This window comes from Tamandua tetradactyla, chromosome 16, assembly GCF_023851605.1.
Source record: "Tamandua tetradactyla isolate mTamTet1 chromosome 16, mTamTet1.pri, whole genome shotgun sequence".
NCBI lineage: Eukaryota > Metazoa > Chordata > Mammalia > Pilosa > Myrmecophagidae > Tamandua > Tamandua tetradactyla.
The window spans coordinates 59,498,919-59,507,797 of record NC_135342.1 but is presented as its reverse complement, the minus strand read 5'-3'; the positions used below and the strand labels follow the sequence as shown (position 1 = coordinate 59,507,797).

Here is an 8,879-nt window from a genome sequence, read left to right as displayed (position 1 = left end):
TTACTTTCAAACTTTCTGTGTTACTATAAACAACATATAACTGGGTTATTTTTTCCAATCCAATATGAGAAGATCTGCCTTTTAGCACAAGAGTTAATCTGTTCTTGAACAATAATATATTTTGACTTATTTATGCCATTTTATTTTGTATTTTATATTTATCCTGTTTTTCTTTTCTCTTTTTCTGCTTCATTTTAGATTATTCAAACTTTATTTATATATGCATTTATTTTTATCCCTAGGTTCTGTAAGTTATATATTATACCATTTTATTTCTTTAGTGGACACGTTACCCTTAAATTTTTAACATGTGGGCTAACTGTATCTCTTCCCCCCCCCAAATACAAGAAAATTCAGTTTTCACTCTGAAAGGCTTACATTGCTTTATACATGTGATGTAATGTCTTAGTCCCTCATATGGAGTGATCTTTCTGCGCTTTGAACTCAGCCTCAGTTGCCAGGTCTGAAGAACGGAGGTGAAGCAAAGTGTTACAGTCAGATTTTGTCCCCCCTGACTGCCTTGCAGGAAATTGTGGAGGAGTGGCTGGCTGCAAAGACATTTGCAGTATCCCACAGGGGAGATAAAGAGGAGGTCAGCTTCCCTCATCACTGCTCCAAATTCAGTATGTTGCCAGGGATTATTGATTTTCCATTGGTTTATAAATCAGCTTACAGCCATGTCTGCTAGGGACGTTAATGCTGGAATATTTTAAACAGTTTTTCAAATGTGAACCTGAAAAAAAAATTATGTCAGTTGTACCCAGGAATTATGTTCCTCACCCTTGGGCCAACATTATTATACAGACATGATTGGTCATTGCTACCAAAGGGAGGTGCTTTTCTTTCTTTTTCTATTATTTATTTTTTGTCTCCATGGAATATTGGTTAAACTGGTTCCTGAGACCCTGCTGATCCTGTCTGGAGCTTCACGTCAAAGGCCAGCTCCCTGCCTTTGAATCTCCATTCTGTGTCAAGCCCTGGGCTCATCGATTTTACATCTGCTGGCTCAACTTCATTCATTCAATAGCCCTTTAAAGTAGATCCATTGTCCGACTTTTGTAGATTAGGAAGCAGAAGACCAGGAACTAGCAAAATAGTGACAGGGTTTTTAACCCAGGTGGTTGGATTGCCAATCCTGTTCTCTTTCCCCTCTAGAACAACGGTCTCACTTTCTAAGGTATCTCAGAATCTCCTAGGGAACCTGCAAAACTGTGCATTCCTGGACCTCACTCTCTCATAAATTTATTCAATTGTTCCAAGGTGGTGCCCCGAAATATTTATGCTTATAAAGCTCACCAGATGATGTAGAAATACTGGTTTGTCTGAAGAACCAAAGACCTGAAAGAGTCTCCCTAAGGGCTGAGCTAAAAGAAGGTCAGAGATGGCTCTGGAGAGAAAGTGCCCAGCCACTCAGCCATGCCTGCATCTGCTCTGCCTCCCCCTTCCCTGCCATGGGCTCCCCATCTCAGGTTCTCATCTCTCCCCTGGCCCTCCAGTGGAGAGGATCTCAGTGCTTCAGTTCTGCATCTGGACCTCACACGTTGTCCCTGGGGCAGGAGTTCCCTGTGTCAGACCCTTCCTAGAGACACACCTGAGTTTGGGTTTGAAGGATGAGCAGGTCCAAGATGAGAGTAGTGTGTCGGTCCTAGGGAGTCTCTTCAGATCTCGGGAGCAGATGTCAGTCTTTCTGAGGTTGGGGACTGTTTCCATTGTCCTAGGAGGGTGCAACAGATAGCATTTGCAGGAAGTGTGTTAAACTGAAGCCAGGAAGGGAACTTTATCCTTCTCTCCTTCCTGAACCAGCAAGAGAACCCACTTCCCTTATTTGAACCTAGACAGATTTTTTTCCCCATAATATTTTAGAGAGAAAAAGAGTAGGTAGGACAAGAGGAGACCAGATTTTTGCCCTAAGATCACTCCCATTTGACAGAAAACAGCCCAGCCACTCCCAGACCCATCCTGTCCTCTTCTCTCCAGGTTGCCTTAGTGCTTCCTCTCTTATACTTCAGTTGCCCTTTTCTCATTTCTTGGACAAATGGCCTGGAGGCCCCTTCTGGAATCAAACTGATGTTGTCACCCAGAAAGGTGTTGGGTTCATTGTAGGTCCAATGTTTTTATTACCCTGGAAGACCCCGAGGCTCAGCCTATGCACAGAACCTGCTCTCAGCCAAGGGAAGCTGGAGCTGGAGTTCGGGGCACAATCCCCTTACTCCCGGACCTACCCTGCTTCCATTCATATGCACAATCGCCTCAGACATAATGGAACCTAAGTCTGTCTACAGCATGGAAAAAGAGTGGGAAAATGTAGTTAAGATGAGCAGAAGCTTGGGGAAAAAGTAATTCAAACTAGAATTCTGGAGGAGCTAGAAAATAGCCCGTTCTGGAAAATAGCAATGTGGGCTGGTTTTCCAAGGCAGACAGTAGTTTTGCCATGTCTCCTTTACTTTAGGATTCACTGTTTTTTAGAGATTTAAAACCCATTAGGGAATGGCTTATGAAGTTAATAACCTGTTACCATTCTGGAGAATTACATTTGATGCCATATATAGTTATTTGGCTTATGAAAATAAGTACATTAAGATTAGGAGCCAATTCTTATTCATGCCACTTATTGAAGACAGATCATCCAATAATAAACAAATATCATTAATCTTAAACCCATGCGGGGAGAAATTCATTTTTTAAAACTAATTGCACATGTGGGGTTGTGTTTTTTTAAAACTGAAGCCGAAAGAAAAAAAAAAACTGTGATAATACAATAAACTTTGCTTCTCTGGTACAGAATTGGATTTGTGTGGGAAAAACAAATTAACTGTGAAATGTAACCAGAAAAGTAATGTTGATTACAAGGAGCACATAATTAGGGCAGCTCGGATATGCACTGGATCCCTCTTTGCTCTTTCCAAGCCTGAACAGTAGTGAATAGGTATTCAATTTGGTTCTAATTATCACGTTAGTGTCGGTCATAATTTCCACAAATGACGTTTAGGTCACACGAATGGATACTAGACTTGGAAGACTATGTTTTTCTTCTTTTAAGCAACAGAGCATTTCTTTCCTAAATCCCAGGGCAGCCTGGGCAGGGGGGAAAAAGTCAAACAAAAGATGATCATTTCTTAGAGCGAAAATTCGTGGTTCTTTCTGAAGCCAGTTTAGTTGTTCCACTCCATTGTCTACAGTTTATTCACTGACAATTAATTAAGGACACTTTCTGAAATGTGTCCTAGGAACACAGAAATGTAGAGGTCTTTTGTCCTCGCATTACAATTTAGTAGAGGAGACACACATAAACTCTTAAAAAGAAGTAACTGACCAAGAGCCTTTGCAATCATGGTGGTTGCATGGAAACTTTTGTGTTGAGTTTTGATGGAGGAGTAGGGTTCATTGGTGGTAGAAGGGGGAAATGGCTCGAGTGAGGAAAGGGCATGAGGCATTCAAGGAAGTTCAGGGGGCTAGAATGCAGAGTCCTTGGGGAATGAAGCTGGAGAGGCAAAATGCTTGTCAGCTTGTTCATGCATTTTGATTTCTCTGCCATTTCCTGTTATCATTCTCACTTTAACCAGAGCAGAAACCTCAGCATAGTGTTCTCTTCTAAACCACTGTCCTTCTCTAAACCATCTTCCGCATTGCAGCCAAAAGGATTTTTTTTTTGAAACCCAAATTTCATCATGTTACTCCCTTTGGACCTTGGGATAAAGTCAGGACCCCCAAAGCGGATGGCTGAGCTGACCTGCTCTCAGACCTCATGTCCTATCCATCACCTTCTTTCTTGCTAAGATCCCATGACATTGTCCTCTTCTTTGTTCCTAGAACATGCCAACCTCACTCTCTCCTCTGAGTCTTTGCACATGCTATTCCCTCTGCCTTATCATTGTCTAAATGAATCATCACCCATTTCACCATTCTAAACTGATCCCACTTATTCTCTGAGTCCTTTGCTTTCCTCATAACCCATTTATGGTCTGTAATTATTTCTTCATTTGATATGGAAGTGTTCTTTGTCTTACTCATTAGAATGCAAACTCCATGAAAGGAGGGATGATGTTTGTCTTGCTCACAGCTCTATCCCCCATACCTGGCACTGAAATACAAGCCTTACAGGGTTTTAAAAATTATTTCTTGAGAACATAGCTGAAAAAGCCCAATTCCAGAGGGTTTTGTGTGCCAGTCTATAAGCTTTAGACCGTATCTGAGAATAGGAAGCCAACAGAGATGTTTAACCAGGCCTACAATGAGCATGGTGTGGGTTTGCCTGCCACAGAAAATTAAGTTTAAAATATTTTCAGTAATTTTAGTCATACCATGACTTCACTGGCATCCCTCTGTGATGATGCGATGATGATAGCAAAAAGCGATTTTCATTTCTAGAGTAAAACATAAAACCTATTCCTGCAGGGCCTTACGCTCCCAGAATGAAAACTAAACTGGCTGGCCCCTGCCAGACAGCCAAGAGAGCTGGTTAGCAGGAGGGGCGGAGGGTCAGTGACAGCAGAGAGGCCTCTGGTTTGCAATTTTAAGGGGACATAAAACACTGGCTGGCTTTCATAGAACACCGGGCCGAGCGGCAGAGAACTGTAAAATCTCCCTGTTGCAATATAAATATGGGATGAAAGTTGATTAACCAATTTTATGTTGTTATCTGAGCCTTCGATCCATTTGCACTTGAATTAAAGAAGACAGAAATTGAGTTTTGGCTGGGCAGGCATTTTTCAACAGGCAATGTAGGTTCAAAAAAAAAAAAGATTTCAATTCCTTTTTCACTTGAAATCTTTATCTGGCTGAGGATTCTTGATGATGCCACCCTACTTGATTTCTGTGGAATGACTACCAGAGTTTCATATCACAACCCAGAATAGACAGAGTACAAAGGACAAGGACATCTTCTGCCTTTTCTTCTAGGGCCAGAGTATTTTTGCTGCTATGGGTGCTTCACTTCTCATCTAGATTATGGCAGCAACCTCCTCTCTGGGTGCCACATGGTGTCTGGGGCCCCACGGAGTCCACGTGTGCCCACCCCCCCACCCCTATAGCCTCACCCTAAACAGCCACAGGAATGTTCTTCCAGTGCAAAGCTGATGATATCACCTCTTTTCCCAAATCTTTTACACTGATTCTCATCAAGCACACAGTTTTAATACTTTGCATGGCCGTCAAGGCCTTTGACAATCACTCTACACATGCCTGCATTTTAAAAGTCACACCATGTCTTTTCTATCATCCTCTCACCTTGACATGCCCTGTCCCTTCCATTTCCTGGCTCACCTGTCTGATTACTCATTACAGAAACCATCAGGGGCACTCACAGTGCCTTACTTTATTCCTGCTGTGTCCCAGCCTTGAGAGTTCACACTCCCACCACCAGCATGTCTGAGTGAAATTCTGTGCCTCCTTCAAAGTCCAGACAGAAGACATGGGTAGCTTCTTTTCTAGAGACTGCACCGTCCCCAACTTGCCTGGTTATAAGATTAGCTGGTGCAGGTGCCCGATTAGAAAGGACCAGGTTTGCCGGGTGAAGAAAGAGAAATTTCTCCCAGACAGAGTAGTGCCTGGTCAATGGCACATAGTCATGGTTCTAGTTGAAGCCAAGGCCCATCCAAGCTGTGTCCTCTGGTCTTGAGAATTATGCCATGGAGGGGTCCTAGGAGGACCTGCCTCCCTATGTAGCCACTTAGAGCTGTGACCTGTTGGGGCTGAGATCCACACTGGGTCTGCACGTGTGGGCAGCTTACACTGAATCCCCATCACTAACTGTCTACACTGTTCCTATGTTTATATATCCTTGCCAACCTAATTCCCTAGAAAAGCCTGAGAACAGTAGAAAGCTACTCTTGGCTTATGTATGCCCAGTCCATTCTGGGATTCTTGACCATTGTGCCTGGCTTTGTAACCCATAGTTAAGAGCCAATGGAAATGGGCCGATGATACCCTGGGCTCATGGACAGCTGCTGTCCTGAGCTTTTACCTTGACCCCCTTTGTGTTGCCTGCCCACCCAGTTTCTGCTCTCTAGTCTTGTCTTCTATCTATGGTCATGCATCCACCCCTCAACCCCAAATCTTTATTTGCCTCTCTGGTTCTTTTAGCAATTGACCTTGACCATTGTTACATGGTCCCTCAAATCTCTGGATTCTCCAGAATAATTCTTCCTGCCCTGGCCTATCCTAGATACTCCTCCTCTCCTGTGAGAGGCACAGGCTTATGCCAAGGAGAGGGACTCTCCTGGGACCCCTTAATGCTCATGGGAGCATCACAAAAGCCATTGTTAGGCTTTAGTTTCAACTTGGCCAAGGGATGATGCCCAGTTGTCTCATCAGGCAATCACTGGCTTGACTGTTGCTGCAAGGATATTTCTATGGCTGGTTGATAAACTGGAAGGCTGGTGTACTAAATCATCAGTCAGTTAATTGCATCTGTGGCTGATCACATCTGTGATCAACTAAGGTGTGTCTCCCACCAATGAGAAAATCCAATTAGTTGAAGACCTTTAAAGAAGAAGAGAGAGTTTTCACTGCTTCTTCAGCCAGCAGACCTCCCCTCTGGACTTCATCCAGCCCTTTCATCGGAGCTGCCAGCTTCATAGCCTGCTCTATGGATTTTGGACTCTTCCATTCCCACAGTTGTTTGAGACACCTTCATAAATCTCATATTTACAGATCTCTTCTGTTGGTCCATTTCTCTAGAGAACTTTGAGTAACACAGTATTGAAATCTCTTCATACCGTATCTCCACTGCTCTTGGTCTCCCTTGCACTGTGCCCTGTAGTGTGGCTCACCTCAAGCCCTTCTGTATCATTTGCAATTCTTGATCATGCCATGAACTTGATGTCTCTGCCTGACAGTGACATTCTATGGCTCTGTAATGGGGCCTCTATGGGGCTATGAGAGTCCTTCAGATTCCAAAATCATCCCTGCTCTGCAAGCCTATGCATGACCTTCAGCATGCCTTTCATGTAACCCCACTGAAACTCAATTCACTTCATTTGTAGTGAGGATTCTGGGTGACAATATCTTGCACATTTCCTTCAGGGTTGCATCCTCCTTCTCTACCTCATCACAGATTAGGTGACACAAAGAGACTTTGACTTTGGGTGCCTCCACTGAAGCATAGGCCTATGCCCCAGGGCTAATTCTCCTGGGGCATCAGTGAGCCCAAGGCACAGAGGGGGGAAGCTCCTTTCTGGCCTGAATCCCCTCCTTTGGAGGTCGTTGAGAGGCTACTGGGTGAGGTCCTAATTCAGTGAGGGATTGTGATGGTCTGTGGCTCTCAGTGCACCATGTCTTGTTAGGAATTGTGGCTTCAGGCTTAGAATTTCCAATATTACTGCACAGGGAATTTTGATTTAGCAACTACCTGAGCTGAAATGATTTCAGGACTATGGGGAGGGGTGGTTGGGAATCTTTCCTCTCTCCCTCTCCTCTCCCTTCCCATCCTCTGTGTTCTCTCTTTTTTTTCCCTCTCTCTTCCTTTTGTTCTCTCTGTCTTCCTCCTTTTCAGTTTCCTCCACCAAGAAACGTATACCTCTTGAGGACACAGATGGAGACCCTTCAAGTCCAGCCCAGCCCCTCACAGCCTCTTGGATTCCATGCATTGCCTTTTAAAATTAGACAACTCCTTGAAGGCAATCCCTCAATGCTGCAGGGCTTTGGATGATCACATCATCAAATCTTGGATCTGGTCCTAATGTGAAATGGCCTTCCCCTTCAGAGGAGGGCAGAGGCATCTGTCCTTGGGAACTATCACATTCACCTTGATAGGAGGACACATGCACTTTTCATTTAGTCCTCTCTAGGGCACTGCAGGCTAGAAAAGTTCATGTGCCCTTTGCAAAATATGAAATACATGCATAATTTGTGATATCATTGTGTCCCATTTTCCCTGACAGCACCATCATGGGGGTTTTTAATAACAGGGCTCTGGGAAGAGACATTTGCTTTGTGCTCTTGGCTCTGGTTGTCATATGGGGGGCTTGTCCATGAGCCCCTGGAGAAATACCTTTTCCTCTCTATTCTGAGTTCTCATGTATAAAATGAAGTGCCTGAAATGTTTCACCTCCATCCAGCAATGCTCTGGGCTGGAGCTGGCTTTGGGGCCCCTCAGAGCTACAGACTTGAATTCCAGCAAGGCTTCTGTGACTTTCCTTCTCTCTGTGCCTTGGAATCATTTCCTCCAAGCAAGGATGAAATAGCTACCATCCATATTCCTATCCCTTCTGAGGATCCTAGACTGATGGAGAAGATGCTAAATGGAAAGCTTCGTTTGGTCAGGAGAAAAGCACCAGGTAGTTGATAGGACCAGGTCTTGTGTGAAACCAACTGGGCAAGAGAGTTCTAGCTCATGTGAGCAGTGTCCCAAGGAGGCTGAAAGGTGGCCAACTCTCAAGGACATGTACATAAAGACATGGTAGTAGAATGTGCCTTTGCAAATAAAGCAGATCTCTGGAAGGGGAATTATCATAAGCAGGTAGGAGACGGTTGCCTCGAACACTGGCAGAATGGTTCTCTTCTTGAGCTTGGTTGTTTGTGCCTAGACGTGATACCTCCATGTAGGGGAACCTCCTTACCAGCAAAGTCCAATACATGTCTACATGTGCAGAATGGGCCTTGGCTCTAATGCAGTATGGCTCTTTTCTAATATCATTGCTTTCCCTTCATAATGCATTAGGTCTTAGGAACCGCTAATTATAAACCATCATCCGTTTGCCTGGTCTCACCTTCATGATCCTGTCTTATTTCCCACTACTTCAAAAACATTCTACCTCTCTTTACTGTGCCTGGAGTCCCCTCTGGATCTAACCTGGATCTTTGTTTCAGCTCTGGCTCCCCATCCTTCTGGAGTGCCCTATGTACTCCTTTTTACTTAATAAATCATATGCACCTTCAAG

General features: G+C 44.1%; 1 long non-coding RNA gene across 1 annotated transcript; it reads right to left on the bottom strand.

Annotated features, from left to right (window-relative positions):
- Positions 1–371: 371 nt before the first annotated feature.
- Positions 372–6,212, bottom strand: LOC143660343 (uncharacterized). The gene is made up of 3 exons (XR_013163973.1): positions 5,454–6,212; positions 1,592–1,714; positions 372–733 (listed from the first exon to the last, which is right to left on the bottom strand). It is a non-coding gene; the product is annotated as an uncharacterized LOC143660343 (long non-coding RNA).
- Between the last annotated feature and the right edge of the window lie 2,667 nt (positions 6,213–8,879).